Genomic DNA, 21911 nt, shown 5'->3' on the forward strand with positions numbered 1-21911 from the left:
CGGATCTCCGGGTGCACACTGGTCACAGAGGAACAGGAGGGCAGTCAGGGGCCTTGAGCTTCTGCCTATGGAGCCAGAACAGTGGGACCCCCCCCCCCTCAAGGGGCATTACATGGGGTACACTAATTACTAACAATGGGTACAGTGGGACATAAAATTATAAAACAGGTTATGTTCCCAGAATGATGACCCAGAGCATAGCCAAAACAAAAAAAATATGCCCACCCCAAACCCAATGCTCTAAATCATCTGGGAATGTGATGTGTGTGGCCGTCCCTAACCTGTTGCCTCAAATGCGCACCCCGCTCAGGTGGAGAGAGAGCGCTGCGCATTTGAGGCAACATAAAAAAGTCCCCGATGATAGTGACTCAGTGACCCATGACCCAGAGAAAAAAAATACCCCAAGAGGACTTATCAGTTATTTATTTATTTATTTTTATGAGATTTTTTTGGGCAATTTAGTGGTTTTATGACGTTAAAATTTGACATTTACTCTGGACTTGGTGCATTGGGGTCAAATTATGGAAAATTTTAATGAAAAGGGAAAATGTAGTACTGCATGGAAGTGTGATACTCCCTGAAGCAGTTTTTAATGCAGAGGCCCGGATGATCATGGCAAGTGTCACATTGATAGGTGGTGTCCTTCCGAATCCCCCTCCTGTTACACACTCTGCATTTTTTCTGGGATCCTGGCACCTATTACTTCAGTTCCTTCTGAACTCCGGCCTGCTCTTTCCCGGTCAGCAAAGATCAGGACCTTTAGGACTTCTTCTTGGAACTGAAGGTATGTCCATGTGTTGCCAGCATTCTGGTACAGTACAAAAGAGTTGTACATGGCAACCTATACTAAGTAGACCGCAACTTTCTTGTACCATACACGTGTTTTCCGCATGGCGTTATATGGCTTAAGGATTTGATCAGAAAGATCAACTCCCCCCAAATACCGATTGTAGTCCAGAATACAATCGGGCTTGAGGACCGTTGTTGTGTACCTCGCACACGGACAGGTGAGCTGCCGTTACCATGAATAGTGGTCAGCATAAGGACATCCCTCTTATCCTTATACCTTACCAGCAACAGGTTTTCATGGGTAAGGGCACGGGACTCACCCTTGGACAAAGGTGTCTGAACAAAATTTAGAGGGAGGCCTCTCTGATTCTTCCGCACGGTCCCACAAGCGGACGTCGATTTGGCGGCAAGGGATGTGAAGAGAGGGATGCTGGTATAAAAGTTGTCCACGTACACGTGGTAACCCTTATCCAGTAATGGGTACAAAAGGTCCCAAACGATTTTCCCGATAACACCCAGAGTGGGGGAACAATCTGGGGGTTCAATACAGGAATCTTGTCCCTCATACACCCTAAACTTGTAAGTGTACCCAGAGGTACTCTCACAAAGTTTATAAAGCTTCACGCCATATCACGCCCGCTTCGAGGGAATATACTGGCTGAAGATGAGTCTCCCCTTAAAACTGATGAGAGACTCATCTACAGAGAGCTCCCTAAGTGGTACATAGGCCTCCAAAAATTGTGTGTGGGGGATGGCGGGGATATATGTAGTGTGTGTGCTTGGTGTATACTATATATAACGGTGTGTGATTAGAAATCACACACTGTTATATGGACAAAAATAAAAAGCTGCGGCCAAAAAAACATGGGGGGGGGGCCAAATGCAGCGCCCTGAACCCCTAATAGAGCCCGGATCAAGCTGAAAAATCTACGGCAGACCCTTGGGGAACTATTAGGGGGTCAGGGGGGGGGGGGGATTAACTTTTTTTAAAACTTTTTTACACTATTTTCTCCTACCTTTCCCTGGGGTTTTTTCTGTCCCTGCTCTATGGGGGATCGTTGGTCCTGAGGGGGCTCCGATCTTCACAGGGGGGGTGGGTCCCTGGCAACCTCGAGCAGCTCTACCCGCTGACTGAACTCAGCTAACGGGCAGGGCTTCGAGAAGATGCAGTTAACCCCTCCCCTGCTGGCTGCTATTGGCTGGACCATCGTCCAGGCAATAGCAGCGCTCGTTGGGGGGGGGGGGGGAGTGACGAACTCGCCACCTCCCCATAGATACAGTGGGTGATAGGGGGGGAATTGTACACCCCCGATCACCTTGTATCTTCGAGTCAGCGGGTCACCCGTATGACCCGAATCGCGGCAGTTCGTTGGTGTGAATTCACCAACGATTTGCCGCGATCGCCGACATGGGGGGGTCTGATGACCTCCCTGGGCATTTGTGCGGGGTGCCTGCTGATCGATATCAGCAGTCACCCCAGTCCGATCCCCGCCCGGTGTGCGGCGGAGACCGAAATTCCCACTGGCATATGGATACGCCCTGGGTCCTTAAGTACCAGGAAGTCAAGGCGTATCGATACGCCCTAGGTCCTTAAGTGCATATAATCGGCAGCCATTTTCCAGCTCGTCACTTCATCCTTTCACTGCATAGAGATAGGACAGTGCTGTGTGTTACACAGACAAGCTTTTTATAGCAGCGTTTCACCTCATAGTCACGTCAGCGTTCTGGTGGACAGAGAGCAGTGCATTTTTAATAGTAAATCATTTTTAATGATTAACCTCCCAGTGTCTTTCTACAGCAGTGTATTACAGAAAGGGGCAGAGAGCTGTGTGGTGCCTACATTTCAACAAGCTGGCTCAGCTTGTGAAAGAGCAGAGGATGGAGGAATAATTTTTCAGCGCAACTCTGTGTCTTTCCACATCAAATGGTCTGCTGGTTATACAAGTCTGTAGACGGTATAATACCCAGCAGTCCATTTCTAATAGTCTTTGAGAGAGTAACATTTTGGGTTAAAGGAGTAGTCCAATGGTGAAAAATTCTATACAGCTAGCAACAGTTTAAAAAGTTATATAACTTTGCAATATACTCATATAACCCATCTGGAACGGAAAGTACCTTTTTCAGTGATTTCTCTCTAGACAGGAAGCGCTTCATAATCCAGCATCTCGACCTACACTTCTTCTACAGCCTGTGGTCAGCTCGTCATTCCTTTCCTCATAGTTCTCAATATGTGAGTGCTCACCAATCACAGCACTCACACATTGAACCAATCACAGCAGTCCTGCTTGAGCCTGGTCACGTGGGGGCCGTGCTGTAAGCCAGGAGAAGTGTGAGGGGGAGAATGAGGACATACACAGCTCCTCCCATTCCCAGCTCTGTTTACACGGGACCTAACTTATCATTGGGAGGTTTCAAGTTTGCATGGGGGGGAGGGGAGGGAAGGAGAGAGGACGTGTGTGAGGAGACATATTACACAGGCTGGGGATGTATAGACTGCAGGGCAATAAATATCATACTGGGGATGATTTATATGTGTGAGGGGGGGGGGGACTCCTGAATGACATGCTGGGAGTTGTAGTCCCTGTTATGTGTGTTTATGCCAGTGTTTCCAAACCAATGTGCCTCCAGCTATTGCAAAACTACAACTCCCAGCATGCCCTGACAGACTTTGGGCATGCTGGGAGTTGTAGATTTGCAACAGCTGGAGGCACACTGGTTGGGAAACACTGTATCTAGCCTATTCAGCATACACATCATGTTACCCCAGTGTTTCCCAACCAGGGTGCCTCCAGATGTTGCAAAACTACTACTACCAGCATTCCCTGGTTGGGAAACACTGGCATACACACACATAACAGGGACTACAACTCCCAGCATGTCATTCAGGAGTCCCCCCTCACACATAGCAATCATCCCCAGTATAATATTTATTCTCTGTAGTCTATACACCACCAGCCCCTTCAGTGCAGTATGTCTCCGCAAATATAGAAATCATCCCCAGCCCGTGCAGTGCAGTATGTCTCCTCAAATATAGAAATCATCCCCAGCCCGTGCAGTGCAGTATGTCTCCTCACATATAGAAATCATCCCCAGCCCCTGCAGTATGTCTCCTCACACATTGAAAACATTATGGAGGTGAAGAGCTGTGGACGTCCTCTCCCCCCCCCCCCTGCTCAGTGCTTTCCCATGCAAACTTGAAACCTCCCCATGATAAATTAGGTCCTGTGTAAACAGAGCAGGGGGATGGAGAGAAGCTGTGTACATCCTCATTCAGGCTCAAGCAGGAGTGCTGTGATTGGTTCAATATGTGAGTGGTGTGATTGGTTCAATATGTGAGTGCTGTGATTGGTTCAATATGTGAGTGCTGTGATTGGTGAGAAGGGCAGAGATATAGCACAGTAGGGCGTGATATGGGCAGGCTTTGGGGGGGAGGCGTACATTATGTTACAGACTTGAGAGGAAGTCATTTTTTTCATAGTGAAGAGGATGATGGGAGCTCAGGCTCCATAACCAGGAAGTGCTGCTATTTTCATAGTGGCATAGCATACAAACAGGATGGGGCAGACATATAATGAAAAGTGCGGTGGCATCATGGAGTCAAGGTCTAACCTGTGGCAGGTACTTATTTTCAGATTTTTCACTATTGGATATCTCCTTTAAGTACACAGCAACAGTGTGTACTGCTGATGTTGTGCAAAAATAAGATTTGTTTGCCTACTGTAGCGCATTTATCTGCCCTCATCTACGTAGTGTACTATTTTGTAACTGTTAATCTGTCAAGGGACTAGATACTGTGAAAGGCCAGGCAAAAGTAGTCACCGGCTGGTATTTTACTACAATACATTTTTTAAGCGTACTGGTCACATTTTTCTGCCCTCATAAGTGCATACCACATACGTGCATCTAAGTAGTGTACTGTTTTGTACCTTATAAACTGTCAAGGGCCTAGATACTGTGAAAGGCCAGGCAAAAGTAATCACCGGCTGGTGTTTTACTCAAATACTTTTTTAAGCGTACTGTAAGGCATTTTTCTGCGCTCTTTGTTCCACAACAAATGCTCTGCTGGTTGTACTAGTCTGTAGATGGAATAATACACATCCAGCAGTCCATTCCTAATAGTCTGTGAGAGATTGCAATTTTGGGTTTAGTACATAGTGACTGTCTGCTGCAGAACTGTTGTGTACTGCTTGTGTTATGCAAAAATAAGTTTTTTAAGCGTACTGTAGTGCATTTTTCTGCCCTAAACTAAGTAGTGTACTATTTTCTACATGTTAATCTGTCAAGTGCCTAGATACTGTAAAAGTCCAGGCAAAAGTAATCACCGGCTGGTGTTTTACTCCACTACTTCTTTAAGCGTACTGTAGCACATTTTTGTGCCCATACCACATATCTACATCTAAATAGTGTACTATTTTGTACCTGTTAAACTGTCAAGGGCCTAGATACTGTGAAAAGCAAGGCAAAAGTAATCACCGGCTTGTGTTTTACTCCAATACGTTTTTTAAGCGTACTGTAGTGCATTTTTGTGCCCACATAAGTGCATACCACATACCTACATCTAAGTAGTGTACTATTTTGTACCTGATAATCTGTCAAGGGCCTAGATACTGTGAAAGGACAGCCAAAAGAACACACCTGCTGCTGTTCTAGACAAATACTTTTTTAAGCGTAGTGAAGCGCCAGGACGTGCACAGAGGAGTAACAGAGGCCTAAATTCATCAGGAAGAGGTTGCAGCAGACTAGGGGTGAGTGGCAGCAGGAGTCGCAGCGAGAGGCCTTAGCTCCTGGTATCAGCTAGCGGTCGTGTCTTGACTAGCAACCCATCTGCCGTCATTGATTGGTTAACACGGTCATTCACTTCATCACAATTGACATCAACAGTCGGTGGGTTCCTGAGACACAAACTTCAGCTGGCATGGCCCGGGCACAGTCCCTGTCCTCCCATTGCCTCTGTCCTATGCTGTTCCCTCTCCTAAAGAAGTATCTTATGCTGTGGGTTCAGCTCCAGTATTCAGGGAGGATGATCTAATAGAGGACAGTCAGCAGCTACGGCCCAGCCAAGAAGTGGAGGAGACATCTGCCGCTTTCTCCACTAGGCGGGCAAGTAGTGATGAGGAGAGTGATGTGGAAGGAGGTGTTTCCAGCATTCAGGACACTTAAGAGGACATTGTTGAGGAACCTGAGGAAAACATCAGTGAAGTGCAGACACTTGTTGATGATGATGATGAAGCCGATTGCAATTGGGAGCCGGGTGCAGAGGGTGCTTCATCATCATCAGGAGAAGAGGATTGCAGGTTGCCCGTGAGGCAGCATCTGAACCAGCAAGGTGGTAGCATGGTTGGCAGTCAGCAGTCAGCATGGTGGCAGAAGTGGGAAGTCTGTCGCCAAACGGGCCTGGGGAGACCACCTGCTTCGCGGCAGCCTACCTTCCCGGGAGGTAGTGGAACAGGGGTCCCTGGAGACGGCGGCAGTAGCAGTCAATTAGTGCAGACTGTTGGTGGGAAAATCAGCTACTCAGATTTTCATCAAGCATCTGGAGGAGGTTAACATAGCCACATGCAAGATGTATTGGCAGAAGGTGAAGCGTGGCCAGGGTCCCAATGTTGGCACCACAGCCCTGCGTCAACATATGCTGTGCCACCATAAAGCGGCCTGGGAGAACCGTGGCTCCGATTTAGTGGTCCAACCTGCTGCATCACCCAGTGACACGCCGCTCCCTCTTTCAGCAGGCCAACGCTCCATCACCTCAGCCGAAGGGAGCTGTGTGTCATACCCTCCTTCTGTCGTTCCAGATGCTCCTGCTCCTCCTACTTTTAGTCGGTCATTCCGCCAACAATCCATCGGCGAAGCCATGTCCAAGAGACAACAGTATGCGCCACTCATCCAATGGCTCAGAAGCTTAATGTGATCCTGTCTAAGTTGCTGGTGCTGCAGTCCCTCCCTTTTCAAGTGGTGGACTCTCTACCTTTCAGAGAACTGATGGCTTGTGTCGAGCCGAAGGGAATAGTGCCAAGATGTAATTTCTTTGCCAAGAAGGCAGTTCCAGCCCTACACAATTTTGTTGAAGAGAAGGTGAGCCAGTCCTTGAGCCTGTCGGTGTGTACCAAAGTGCATGGCAGCGCCGACATATGGAGCTGTAACCATGGTCAGGGACAATACATGTCCTTTACGGCCCACTGGGTGAATGTGGTTCCTGCACAGCCACAACATCAACTTGGACAGGTCACGCCACTTCCTCAAACTCTCAGGCTGTGAGTCCTGTGACAGTGTGCGACATCTCATCCTCCACAGTGTACTCAGCCTCCACGGCACAGACAAGTCTCAGTGTCCCTTCAGCATACTATTTGTACAGGGCATGGCGATGTCACACTGTTCTTTACATGGTTTGCCTTGGCGAACGGAATCACACAGGTGAGGAACTGCTAAAAGTAATTCATAAAGAAATCAGAGCATGGCTCACTCCACGAAAACTGGAAATGGGAACCATGGTGACTGACAACGGGAAGAACATCTTGTCTTCGCTGCGACAAGGAAGGCTGAGCCATGCACCCTGCATGGCACACGTGTTCAATCTGGTTGTCAAGCGGTTCTTGAAGTGTTCCCCCCATTTGCAAGACATCCTAACAATGGGAAGGAAACTCCTTGAGCTGCAGCGTCAGAAAGGTATCCCCCAACATAGAAACATTGTCTAATTTGCGACATTGCCACACATTGGAATTTCACCCTCCATATGTTGGACCGACAATACGAACAGAGAAAAGCCATCACCGATTTCTTGATGATCCAAACGGATAGGGGGACTCCCCTGTTTAACTTCAATGTCAACCAGTGGCAGCTCATACATGACACCTGCCGTTTGCTCAGGCCCTTTGAGGAAGCCACATTATTAGTCAGTCTCCAGGATTACGGGATGAACAACATAATTCCACTGCTTCATTTCCTACAACATGTGTTGGAAACAATGGCTGGTTAGGGCAATGGACGTGGCGCCTATATCTCACAGCAACATGAGCCCTGTGGGGGCTGAACTGGAGGAGGGGGAGGGGCAAAGTGGAGCACAGTTTACATTTGTTGAGATGGGTGATTTTTCTAGTCTTCTGATAGGAAAGGAGGAGCAGGAGAAGCCAGAGGAGCTAGAGGGTTATGAGGAAGGCGAGACAGAGGACCCAGACATGTGGCAGTATGCAGTGGAGATGGAGGCAGGGAGTCCCTCTGAGTCAATTGCACAAATGGCATGATGCATGCTCACTTGCTTGCGTAGTGACCGCTAGTGTTGCTCGCAAATATTCACAATGCAAATTTTATTGGTGAATATCGCATATTCGCGAATTCGCGAATATTCGCGAATATAGCCCTATATATTCGCAATTACGAATATTTTTTTTTTTTTTTCACAGTACACATCACAGTGATCATCCCTCTCTGCTTCCAGCTTGTGTGGTGTAAAGAAAACTCTAATACTACTGTGTGAGTCTGGCATACGAATTTTCGCATATGCAAAAATGTGTATATGCTAATTTTCGCATATGCAAATTTTCACTTATGCTAAAATAAAACGCAAATATTACGAATATGCGAATTTAGCGAATATATGACGAATATGGCCTATGCCGCTCAACACTAGTGACCGCCAAATTGTCACCATTCGGTAGCAGGATGACTTCTGGCTCTCCACCTTATTGGATCTTCGCTACCGCCACAAAATGGGGGCCCTTTTTACACCCACTGAGAGGGAGGACAAACTGACCTACTGCAGAGACAACCTTCATAGTCAGTTGGCCGATGCCTATCTGTGCCATCGTCCATCCTCTCGCAGGTCTGACTCGGGGGGTCCTCTGCGCTCATATTCCACTGCCATGGCTGCTGGAGAGGGGTGGGGTGGCAGGCGCAGTGCCAGCTCCATCAGCAGCAGCCTGTGTCTACAATCGCTGATGAGTACCTTTCTTTACCCGCATAGTGAAGCAACTCATCAGTAGCAGGTAGACCTGGAGCAGGACCCGAACCAGCAGGTGGTGGCATAACTTGACATGCCCATGCCAACACACCTTGAAAATCCTTTGGACTTCTGGGCAGCCAAACTTGATTTGTGGCCGCAACTAGCAGAGTTTGCCAAGGAAAGACTGGCCTGCCAGGCCAGTAGTGTGCGATCAGAGTGGGTGTTTAGTGCTGTGGGGGCCATAGTCACGTAAGGAGAACTTGTTTGTCCACGAAAAATGTGGAGAGATTGACCTTTGTAAAGATGAATCAGGCATAGATCAGCCAGGATTTCCACCCACCAATGAATGATGCATCAGAGTAGATTGACCATGGTGCCACACCAACACTTTACAAATATGTACTGTGCCAAACAGATTTACGGCGCTGCTCCCCAGGTACAAACATTCCTCCACATCAGACCTTTTTTCACTCACCTTCGTCACCGGGTACTGGTATTGCCACCCACCGCACCACTCTGTCACCTGGTCATTTTCAGGACTCCTGATGCTGCTGCTGCCGCCAATTCCAGGCTGTCTCATTCTGCCACCATATGGTCTCCACATGCTTCTGCCAACACCAGGCTGTGCCATTCAGCCACTATATGATCCCCTCATCTGCCACCAACTCCAGGCTGTGCCATTCAGCCACTATATGTGCTACTCATGCTGCCACCAACTCCAGGCTGTGCCATTCAGCCACTATATGTTCTACTCATGCAGCCGCTAACTCCAGGCTGTGCCATTCATCCACTATATGTTCTACTCATGTTGCCGCCAACTCCAGGCTGTGCCATTCAGCCACTATATTTTCTACTCATGCTGCCGCCAACTCCAGGCTGTGCCATTCAGCCACTACATGTTCCTCTCATGCTGCTGCCAACTCCAGGCTGTTCCATTCAGCCACTATATGTTCTACTCAATTAGCCGCCAACTCCAGGCTGTGTCATTCAGCCACTATATAGTTTACTCATGCTGCCGCCAACTCCAGGCTGTGCCATTCGGCCATTATATGTTCTACTCATGTTGCCGCCAACTCCAGGCTGTGCCATTCAGCCACTATATGTTCTACTCATGCAGCTGCCAACTCCAGGCTTTGCCATTAAGCCCCTATGTGGTTTATTGAAGCTGCTGGGCCTGGGACATCACCTAAAAAATTTGATGGTAGCACTAGCTACCATAAATCTTCAATAAAATGTTTTCAATTCATCTTAATCTTAGGGGTTGTCAGGTCCTATGGTCTCCTCATGCTGCCGCGAGCTGCAGGCTGTGCCATTCAGCCACTATATGTACTACTCATGCTGCCGCCAACTCCAGGCTGTGCTATTCAGCCACTATATGTACTACTCATGCTGCCACCAACTCCAGGCTGTGCTATTCAGCCACTATATGTGCTACTCATGCTGCCGCCAACTCCAGGCTGTGCCATTCAGTAACCACATGTTCTACTCATGCTGCCGCTAACTTCAGGCTGTGCCATTCATCCACTATATGTTCTACTCATCTTGTCGCCAACTCCAGGCTGTGCCATTCAGCCACTACATGTTCCTCTCATGCTGCTGCCAACTCCAGGCTGTTCCATTCAGCCACTATACGGTCTCCTCATCTGCCGCCAACTCCAGGCTGTGCCATTCAGCCACTATATGTTCTATTCATTCTGCCGCCAACTCCAGGCTGTGCCATTCAGCCACTATATAGTTTACTCATGCTGCCGCCAACTCCAGGCTGTGCCATTCAGCCACTATATGTGGGTGTTTAGTGCTGTGGGGGCCATAGTCACCAAGGAGAACTTGTCTGCCCACAAAAAATGTGGAGAGACTGACCTTTATAAAGATGAATCAGGCAAAGATCAGCCAGGATTTCCACCCACCAATGCCTGATGCATCAGATTAGATTGACCATGGTGCCACACCAACACTTTATAAATATGTACTGTGTCAAACAGATTTAAGGCGCTGCTCCCCAGGTACAAACATTCCTCCACATCAGACCTTTTTTCACTCACGTTCGTCACCGGGTACTGGTATTGCCACCCACCGCACCACTCTGTCACCGGCTCACTTTCAGGACTCCTGATGCTGCTGCTGCCGCCAACTCCAAGATGTCCCATTCTGCCACCATATGGTCTCCACATGCTTCTGCCAACACCAGGCTGTGCCATTCATCCACTATATGGTCCCCTCATCTGCCACCAACTCCAGGCTGTGCCATTCAGCCACTATATGTACTACTCATGCTGCCACCAACTCCAGGCTGTGCCATTCAGCCACTATTTGTTCTACTCATGCTTCCGCTAACTCCAGGCTGTGCTATTCAACCATTATATGTTCTACTCATGCTGCCGCCAACTCCAGGCTGTGCCATACAGCCACTATATGTTCTACTCATGCTGCCGCCAACTCCAGGCTGTGCCATTCAGCCACTACATGTTCCTCTCATTCTGCTGCCAACTCCAGGCAGTTCAATTCAGCCACTATATGGTCTCCTCATCTGCTGCCAACTCCAGGCTGTGCCATTTAGCCACTATATGTTCTACTCATTCTGCTGCTAACTCCAGGCTGTGCCATTCGGCCACTATATCGTTTACTCATGCTGCCGCCAACTCCAGGCTGTGCCATTCGGCCACTATGTGTTCTACTCATGCTGCCGCCAACTCCAGGCTGTGCCATTCAGCCACTATATGGTCTCCTTATCTGTCGCCAACTCCAGTCTGTGCCATTCAGCCACTATATGTTCTACTCATGTAGCTGCCAACTCCAGGCTTTGCCATTAAGCCACTATGTAGTTTATTGAAGCTGCTGGGCCTGGGACATCGCCTAAATTTTTTTTATGATAGCACTAGCTACCATAAATCTTCAATTAAAATTTTTTAATTCATCTTAATCTCAGGAATTGTCAGGTCCTATGGTCTCCTCATGCTGCCATGAGCTGCAGGCTGTGCCATTCAGCCACTATATGTACTACTCATGCTGCCGCCAACTCCAGGCTGTGCCATTCAGCCACTATATGGTCCCCTCATCTGCCACTAACTCCAGGCTGTACTATTCAGACACTATGTGTTCTACTCATGTTGTCGCCAACTCCAGGCTGTGCCATTCAGCCACTATATGTGCTACTCATGCGGTCGCCAACTCCAGGCTGTGCCATTCAGCCACTATATGTTCCACTCATGTTGCCACCAACTCCAGGCTGTGCCATTCAGCCACTATATGTTCCTCTCATGCTGCCAGCAACTCCAGGCTGTGCCATTCAACCACTATATGGTCTCCTTATCTGTTACCAACTCCAGTCTGTGCCATTCAGCCACTATATGTTCTACTCATGTGCCGCCAACTCCAGGCTGTGCCATTCAGCCACTATATGTTCTACTCATGCAGCTGCCAACTCCAGACTTTGCCATTAAGCCACTATGTGGTTTATTGAAGCTGCTGGGCCTGGGACATCGCCTACAATTTTTTATAGTAGAACTAGCTACCATAAATCTTCAATTAAAATTTTTAAATTCATCTTAATCTTAGGGATTGTCAGGTCCTATGGTCTCCTCATGCTGCCGCGAGCTGCAGGCTGTGCCATTCAGCCACTATATGTATGACTCATGCTGCCGCCAACTCCAGGCTGTGTCATTCAGCCACTATATGGTCCCCTCATCTGTCACCAAATCCAGGCTGTGCCATTCAGCCACTATATGTTCTACTCATGCTGCTGCTAACTCCAGGCTGTGCCATTCCTCCATTATATGTTCTACTCATGTTGCCACCAACTCCAGGCTTTGCCATTAAGCCACTATATGGTTTATTGATGCTGCTGGGCCTGGGACATCGCCTACTTTTTTTTTATAGTAGCACTAGATACCATAAATCATCAATTAAAATTTTTTAATTCATCTTAATCTTAGGGATTGTCAGGTCCTATGGCCTCCTCATGCTGCCGCGAGCTGCAGGCTGTGCCATTCAGCCACTATATGTACTACTCATGCTGCTGCCAACTCCGGGCTGTGCCATTCAGCCACTATATGTTTTACTCATGCTGCCGCCAACTCCAGGCTGTGCCATTCAGCCACTATATGTTCTACTTATGCTGCCGCCAACTCAAGGCTGTGCCATTCAGCAACTATGTGTTCTACTCATGCTGCTGCCAACTCCATACTGTGCCGTTCAGACACTATATGGTCTCCTCATCTGCTGCCAACTCCAGGCTGTGCCATTCAGTCACTATATGTTCTACTCATGCTGCCACCAATTCCAGGCTGTGCCATAAGAATCTTAACCTCTTAAGTATGCAGGGCGTACCTGTACGCCCTGCGCCCGGTCCTGGTGACCCCGCATCACACCGGGTCGGTTCCGGTAGCTATTCATAGGCGAATGACCAGGGAGTCAGGAGTTTGTCTGGCGCAGAGAGGAACCATCAGACAACCAAGTAAAATCAATGGATTTATTAGATGCAACGCGTTTCGCTGCGCATGCGCAGCTTCATCAGGCATGACAAAGGGAGGCTGGTAACAGGTATATATACCTCCAGGAATTAACCATTAGAGTGCTTTTTGAAAAGAGTTGTTACATAGAATTACATATCCATATGACAATATATGAAAAAAATATATAAATAAATATAAACAAAAATCACAAAAATAGTAATAAAACAGCAATATGAAAGCACAATGCAATCCTATAAACATATGTATATAAATATATATAATATAATTATAATTATCGCATGTGATGTGAATGTAACACCACAAGCGACTCAAGAAATCGCACCGCTAAATCGCCGGTGCGGCATTCAACAGCACAAGTTGGATATTATTTCAAAAAATATATATGATATGAAGAGTCATGAATGGATTATCCAAACTGATATTTTTTCTTCTTTTTTTACACAACAAACATTTAAAATTAAGGATTCACTAAATTGCGACACCACTTTTGCTATCTATTTATTAACCTGTGGTTGCGATCGCCAATACGTTGGCCGTACCACACAAACGGTGCGCTCCAGGATGAACAAACACAGATGGAACATAAAACATGTTTTTTTGTTGCATAGTCTTTCCCGTCATTTCACTCTCTATCATCAAAAAAACACTGAAACTTTAAAATTAATTATTTTAGAAACTATCCCCACTCATTTACCCAATAGAATACAAAGACTGAACAATCGCGAATCCTTTTGGATTCACAAACTACATACTTTGCACCCTCAAGGTTTTAATGAATGTATCGATACAGTTAAATAATTTGATAATTTGGAATTTAAAAATTTCCCATCTTTCCATATGGATTAATTTTGAAAATATTATACCTTGATTTCTTCTTTGTTCCTTCTGTACTGTTCATCCTGGAGCGCCCCACGGTATATTTATTTATTCCTTATGTTTTATTATCTAAGTCTTGTTTATTTTCCTTTCTTTTTTACATATAAACATTTTTGTATTTTTTATTTATTTATTGTTTGTTAATCCGGATTCTTGTACGAATATTCACACCCCGCGTTTTCGCCGGTTGCTGTATTCAATACCGCATTAGTTAATTGAGTTCATCTTATTCTCTAAGTAGTGTTCATACATTTCCTTTTTGATCAGTTGCGGTTTGGTTCATCGCACCATCACTTATTTTTTACTATTTTATTTTTTAATAAGGTAGCAATATACAATTAAATAATAATTTTTCTATCTCTTGAATCAATTGACATGACTCTTTATATCATATATATTTTTTGAAATAATATCCAACTTGTGCTGTTGAATGCCGCACCGGCGATTTAGCGGTGCGATTTCTTGAGTCGCTTGTGGTGTTACATTCACATCACATGCGATAATTATAATTATATTATATATATTTATATACATATGTTTATAGGATTGCATTGTGCTTTCATATTGCTGTTTTATTACTATTTTTGTGATTTTTGTTTATATTTATTTATATATTTTTTTCATATATTGTCATATGGATATGTAATTCTATGTAACAACTCTTTTCAAAAAGCACTCTAATGGTTAATTCCTGGAGGTATATATACCTGTTACCAGCCTCCCTTTGTCATGCCTGATGAAGCTGCGCATGCGCAGCGAAACGCGTTGCATCTAATAAATCCATTGATTTTACTTGGTTGTCTGATGGTTCCTCTCTGCGCCAGACAAACTCCTGACTCCCTGGTCATTCGCCTTTGATTCTACACCTATCCAGGAGGGCTGCAGTGGACCTGCCTTCATATCTCTTCTGCTCCTAACCTTGTTGTGTGTGGGCGCACAACCAACTTCTGTAAGCGGCTTGGGAATCACTTTCCCCTACCCCCACCTGCAAGATCTACTGATCCCGCACATGAGGCGCCTTCCTTCCTTTCTCTAGGTAGCTATTCATAGCCGGGACCCTGGGCTAATAGTGTGTGGCACCGATCGTTGTGCCGCACGCTATTAACCCTTCAGACACAGCGAAAGTTGATTGCTACGTTGAAAATGAAAGTAAACGCTTCCCGGCAGCTCCGTCGGGCTGATCGGGACTATTGCGATAAAATCGCGATGTCCCGATCAGCTAGGACGCGAGCGGAGGCCCCCTTACCTTGCTCCGTTACATCCGGTCGGCGTTTGATTGCTCCAAGCCATAGCTACAGGCTTGAGCAATCAAGCCCCTATTACGCTGATCCATGCAAAGCTATGGCTTTGCAGGGATCAGGGTAAAAGATCAGTGTAAGCAATGTTATAGCCCCCTATGGGACCTATAACACTGCCAAAAAAAAGTTTAAAAAAAGTTAATAAAAGTCATTTAACCCCTTCCCTAATAAAAGTTTGAATCACCCCCCTTTTCCCATAAAAAAAAACTGTGTAAATAAAAATAAACGCTGCATGCCTAAATGTCCAAACTATAAAAATATATTGTTAATTAAGCCGCACGGTCAATGGCATACGCACAAAAAAAATTCCAAAGTCCAAATTAGCGTATTTTTGTTCACTTTTTATATCATTAAAAAAATGGAAAAAAAAGCAACAAATATGCAACATGGCACAAAAAATGAGCCCTCATACCACCCCGTACACGGAAAAATAAAAAAGTTATAGGGATCAGAAGATGACAATTTTAAACTTATACATTTTCCTGCATGTAGTTATGATTTTTTTCAGAAATACGACAAAATCAAACCTATATAAGTAGGGTATCATTTTAACTGTATGGACCTACAAAATAAAGAAAAGTTGTCATTTGTTCCAAAAAATGCACTGCGTAGAAACGGAAGCCCCCAAAAGTTACAAAATTACATTTTTTCTTCAATGTTGTCACACAATTAATATTTTTTTTTACGTTTTGCCGTTTGGTAAAATGACTAATGTCACTGCAAAGTAGAATTGGTGGCGCAAAAATTAAGCCATCATATGGAATTTTATGTGCAAAAATGAAAGCGTTATGATTTTTAGAAGGTGATGAGAAAAAAATGAAAATGCAAAAATGGAAAAACGCTTAACCTCTTCAGGACGCAGGGCGTATGGATACGCCCTGCTTTCTGAGTCCTTAAGGATGCAGGGCGTATCCATACGCCCGTGGGAATTCCGGTCCCCACCACTAGCCGGTGGGGGACCGGAGCCGGATGCCTGCTGAAATCGTTCAGCAGGTATCGCGGCATATCGCCCGAGGGGGGGGGGGGGTCATTATGCCTCCCCATGTCGGCGATGGCTGCAGATCGCTGGACAATTTAGTCCAGCAATCTGCGGCGATTCCGGGTCAATCGGGTCTCCAGTCTCTGACGGCCCCGAACAGCCATAGCCAGGCACTGGTGCCACCTCACGATCGCCCTGATTAGTCGGCCGGTTTACCGGCCGACCAATCACGGCACCTGCTGCGGGTGTCACTCCCATAACCCGCTCCGCCCCTCTTCCGGAGGACGTGAGCAGGTGCGGAACGTGGACCCCGGCAGCTGGGGACCCTGATCCCCGGCGTCCCTGTTGGGATCGGGGCCCCAGGAGCGACGGCGCCGAGGGACTGACCTGTGTCCCGGAGCAGCAGTAGGAGGTGAGTGACAGCCTCCTGCTGTTGCTTAGCAACAGCTCCCAGCATGCAAAAAGGGCATGCTGGAAGCTGTAGTTATGCAACAGCAGGAGGCAGACCACCACAACTCCCAGCAATCCCTTATGGGCATGCTGGGACTTATAGTTTTGCAACAGCTGGAGGCACATTTTTTCTATGGAAAAGTGTACCTTCAGCTGTTGTATAACTACAACTCCCAGCTTGCACAAACAGCTAAAGTGCATGCTGGGAGTTGTAGTGGTGCATCTGCTGGTTGCATAACTACAACTCCCAGCATGCCGTTGGCTGTCGGTGACTGCTGAGAATTTTAGTTTTGCAACAGCTGAAGGCACACTGGTTGTGAAACTCAGAGTTTTTTTTTACTGAATTCATTGTTTTACGACCAGTGTGCCTTCAGCTGTTGTAAACTACAACTCCCAGCATGCACCATATATGCTGGGAGTTGTAGTTTTGCAACAGCTGGAGGCACACTGGTTGTGAAACACTGAGTTAGGTCACAAACTCAGTGATACATAACTAGTGTGCCTACAGCTGTTGCAAAACTAAAACTCTCAGCATGTACAGTCTGTCAGCGCATGCTGGGAGTTGTAGTTTTGCAACAGCTGGATGTCCCCCCCCCCCCTCCCCAATGTGAACGTACAGGGTACACTCACATGGGCGGAGGTTTACAGTAAGTATCCGGCTGGGCTGCAAGTTTGAGCTGCGGCAAATTTTCTGCCGCAGCTCAAACTGCCAGCGAGAAACTACTGTGAACCCCCACCCGTGCGACTGTACCCTAAAAACACTACACTACACTACACTAACACAAAATAAAATAAAAAGTAAAAAACACTACATATACACATACCCCTACACAGCCCCCCTCCCCAATAAAAATGAAAAACGTCTGGTACGCCACTGTTTCCAAAACGGAGCCTCCAGCTGTTGCAAAACAACTACTCCCAGTATTACCAGACAGCCACTGACTGTCCAGGCATGCTGGGAGTTTTACAGCAGCTGGAGGCACCCTGTTTGGGAATCACTGGCGTAGAATACCCCTATGTCCACCCCTATGCAAGTCCCTAATTTAGGCCTCAAATGGGCATGGCGCTCTCACTTTGGAGCCCTGTCATATTTCAAGGCAACAGTTTAGGATCACATATGGGGTATCACCGTACTCCGGAGAAATTGTGTTACAAATTTTGGGGGGTATTTTCTGCTTTTACCCTTTTTAAAAATGTAAAATTTTTGGGAAAACAAGCATTTTTTTTTTACATATGCAAAAGTCGTGAAACACCTTGTTACGTTCACCGAGGGGTCTAGTTTCCAAAATAGTATGCCATGTGTTTTGTTTTTTTTGCTGTCCTGGCACCATAGGGTCTTCCTAAATGCGACATGCCCCCCGAGCAAAATTTGGTCTCAAAAAGCCAAATATGACTCCTTCTCTTCTGAGCATTGTAGTTCACCCGTAGTGCACTTCAGGCCAACTTACGGGGTACCTCCATACTCAGAAGAGATGGGGTTACAAATTTTGGGGGGTATTTTCTGCTATTAACCCTTGCAAAAATGTGAAATTTGGGGGGAAACACATTTTTGTGAATTTTTTTTTTCTTTTTTTTTTTTTACATATGCAAAAGTCGTGAAACACCTGTGGGGTATTAAGGCTCCTCAAGGGGTCTAGTTCCTCAAGGGGTCTAGTTTCCAAAATGGTATGCCATGTGTTTTTTTTTTTTTTTTTTTTTTGCTGTTCTGGCACCATAGGGGCTTCCTAAATGCAACATGCCCCCCAAAAACCATTTCAGAAAAACGTACTCTCCAAAATCCCCTTGTCGCGCCTTTGCTTCTGAGCCCTCTACTGCGCCCGCCAAACACTTTACATAGACATATGAGGTATGTCCTTACACGAGAGAAATTGGGCTACAAATATAAGTATACATTTTCTCCTTTTACCACTTGTAAAAATAAAAAAATTTGGTCTACAAGAACATGCGAGTGTAAAAAATGAAGATTGTGAATCTTCTCCTTCACTTTGCTGCTATTCCTGTGAAACACCTAAAGGGTTAAAACGCTGACTGAATGTCATTTTGAATACTTTTGGGGGTGTAGTTTTTATAATTCGGTCATTTATGGGGTATTTCTAATATGAAGGCCCTTCAAATCCACTTCAAACCTGAACTGGTCCCTGAATAATAGTGAGTTTGGAAATTTTGTGAAAAATTGGAAAATTGCTGCTGAACTTTGAAGCCCTCTGATGTCTTCCAAAAGTAAAAACACGTCAATTTTATGATGCAAACATAAAGTGGACATATTGTATATGTGAATAGAGTTATTAATGTTTAAAGTGACAGTGGTCAGAATTGCAAAAAACAGCCGAGTCCTTAAGGTGAAAAAGGGCTAAGTCCTTAAATTAAAAAAAAAATTGATGTAATCTTTTTAAGACTGAGTCCCTATCATCATATTACCTGTGAAATTATCACAATAATCCAATGAAACAGCTTGGAGCGATAACAATGAACCATAACTGATTAAATGAAATGTTCACACTTTCACAGTCAGGGGGCACTGAGAGGCAGGGGCTGGAACAGGTGGTATCTTGCCTGGGAGAAGACCACCAGCTCGATTTTAAGATACAAGTGTGAGCTTTTTCACTGCAGCCATAGGTATGTCATTACAGCAGGTACGCTCCTGCAACAGGCTGTACCCATATGTCCTGCATGGTCCCTGCACTGCTGGTTGTGGCGAAGGACATCGGAGGTAGGACCCATTTGTCTATCACAACTGATCTCTGCAGTTTAAACCCATAGATGTTGTGGTCAGTACTGACCTCTGCATTTTTAGGATTGATAAGGGGAGGGCCCACAATACAGTGGCAGGGTCCCGATAAATGCCATGGCAGCAGGAGGCCAGATTATGGTCTGCCAAATATGGAATCTTGTGAGGTCAAGCCATAGGATGGGTCTCACAGGCAAATGTCAGTGAGTTAGTGACAGTTATACTATACAGCAGTACAGAAGTACTGCAGTATAGTATAACAGGTAACATGTAAAAATTATAAAAATAAAATAAACAAAACAACAATAAAAAAGAAGAATAAAAACGATCAAAAGGTAAAATGTATCACAAAAAAATTTCATTGATATGCCTGCCCATTTTGAGCACCACATTAATTTTCATGAGTTGAGTGCGCATATTGCAGCAGAGGTGACAGAGGCCCGGAAGCTGTTTTTTTTGGGTACCACCCCCATTGCGCAAAGTGGCCATTTCCAGACTAGTAATTCTTTAATTGGACCATTGATCTGGGTAAGTGTTAACCCACTGTAATCCAGTTCACTCGCACTATAACCCCATGTATTCGGCTTAGTGCATGTGAACTTGCTGCCAGTTTGCCTTTAAAACTTCCAGACAAACAAATAAACAAGCAAGTGATGTTGATAAGGACAAATTGAAAAACCATTGTTAGAATAATAATGTGAAAATTTATTATTTACTTGCTCCTTATTTATGCAATAAGAGAAAGAATGTACAATTGTTTCTCTGTATTTACTGCATTCTGCCTGGAGTTAACATACAGCCACACTGGCTAGATTACCACTACATATAAAAGTGGTGAACCCACTGTCAGTTTTTCTTGAAATCACTGGCCTGATCTCACTATACAATGTGAAAAGAATTCAAGGAGAACACCAGGAGGAGATGACAGCGCTTTGTGCTGCAAAAAATAAATAGTATTGGTGTATTCTGTATACAGAGATGTGTTACTTGTGGTAACGTCCAGGAAGGTGGAGTGCAGGCCCACAGTGTAAATGACGGAAACCTTGGCAGAGGTCCGTAAACTTATAGACTGAAAGACGGAGAAAAAAATCTTACTGCAGCGGCGCTTCCAACAAGAAAGTCTGGGATTCTAGTGGTAGGTGGTTTCAATGGTTCTTTTATTGAAAACTTGTTAAAACATACAAAAAACATTAGAGAAATAAAACAAAACATGCATGAAACGACAGATTGTGGCAAGACGCATTTCGGGAGGGTAATCTCCCTTTATCAAGTGGAGAAGTCATATACAACAAGGGTAAACAGCAGGCTTTAAATACAGAAAAAGGGTGCCAAAGCAAGGTAAGTAGGTGGAGCAAGTGACATAATGAGTAATACATGAATATCGGATCTAAGGAGGCCTATTGGACCGGAGACATGAAATTACATGGATTACAATAAAACATATATGTATAAGGTGTATAGATATGTAGAAAAAATAATCAAAGTGTTCAGGGGTTCAAATTCGGTCGGTCTAGCCAATCAGAGAGGCTAGAAGTTACGATGGCCAATCATGAAGAAGGTTTGGAGTGATATAAGCTGTCGGACGAAAAACACAGTGCAAGTCTGTGAAAACATGCAAGATGCCGGGCAGCCAATGCAGTAGCGTGGAAGTAGTTCATTCATTCCATTGGTTGGCTCAGAACTATTGAAACCCCCTACCACTGGAATCCCAGACTTTCTTGGTTGGAAGCACCGCTGCAATAAGATTTTTTTCTCAGTCTTTCAGTCACTATACAATGGGCACAAAGGTTTCTGTTTGGCTAGGTTTATACTGCCATTGTGCCCTGACCTGTTCAGAGTCCGCCTGGCTCTTTTTTTGCACCAAACAGACCCTGAACAGGTCGGAGCACAACTTACACCACCTGGTCATGACGGATCCCACTGACTTAAATCTGGCCTCATATTTCACACTAGTTAAGAGGGAAAAAATAGGACATGATGTATTTGTTTTTTTTCCACTCAACTCCTGTCCTTCCAATGGGAGACCGATGGAGATCCCTTTAGCAGAGCACGCTGGGTGGGTACGAGCCCATACCCTATTTGAGAAGGACGTAATAATTGACATCACCCTCAAAATATTGTTTCCTGTAAAAAGAGAAATGCATTTACATTGCAGAAATAAGCATTTTTTTTCTCATCATACTTCTAAGAAACTACTTGAAAACAGATTTGTTGCAGATTTACTGTAAATTTTTGCAGATTTGATAGAAATTTTTACTTTATTATTGAAGTTATGGAAAAATTTGCAACATATCTGCAGCATTTTGCTCCTATGGGAAAATATCCTCAAACATTCTTCTGGGTTTCCAGGCCGGTTTTGGGCCCTGTGGTCATGACATCACCC

General features: G+C 45.3%; 1 protein-coding gene across 1 annotated transcript in view; it reads left to right on the forward strand.

Annotated features, from left to right (window-relative positions):
• The window catches only part of LOC130277496 (mucin-2-like), a 307722-nt gene that overhangs the window by 218615 nt on the left and 67196 nt on the right, over positions 1-21911 (forward strand). The gene's annotated exons all lie outside the window — the stretch shown is intronic.

The sequence above is a fragment of the Hyla sarda genome, chromosome 6, assembly GCF_029499605.1.
Source record: "Hyla sarda isolate aHylSar1 chromosome 6, aHylSar1.hap1, whole genome shotgun sequence".
Lineage (NCBI taxonomy): Eukaryota > Metazoa > Chordata > Amphibia > Anura > Hylidae > Hyla > Hyla sarda.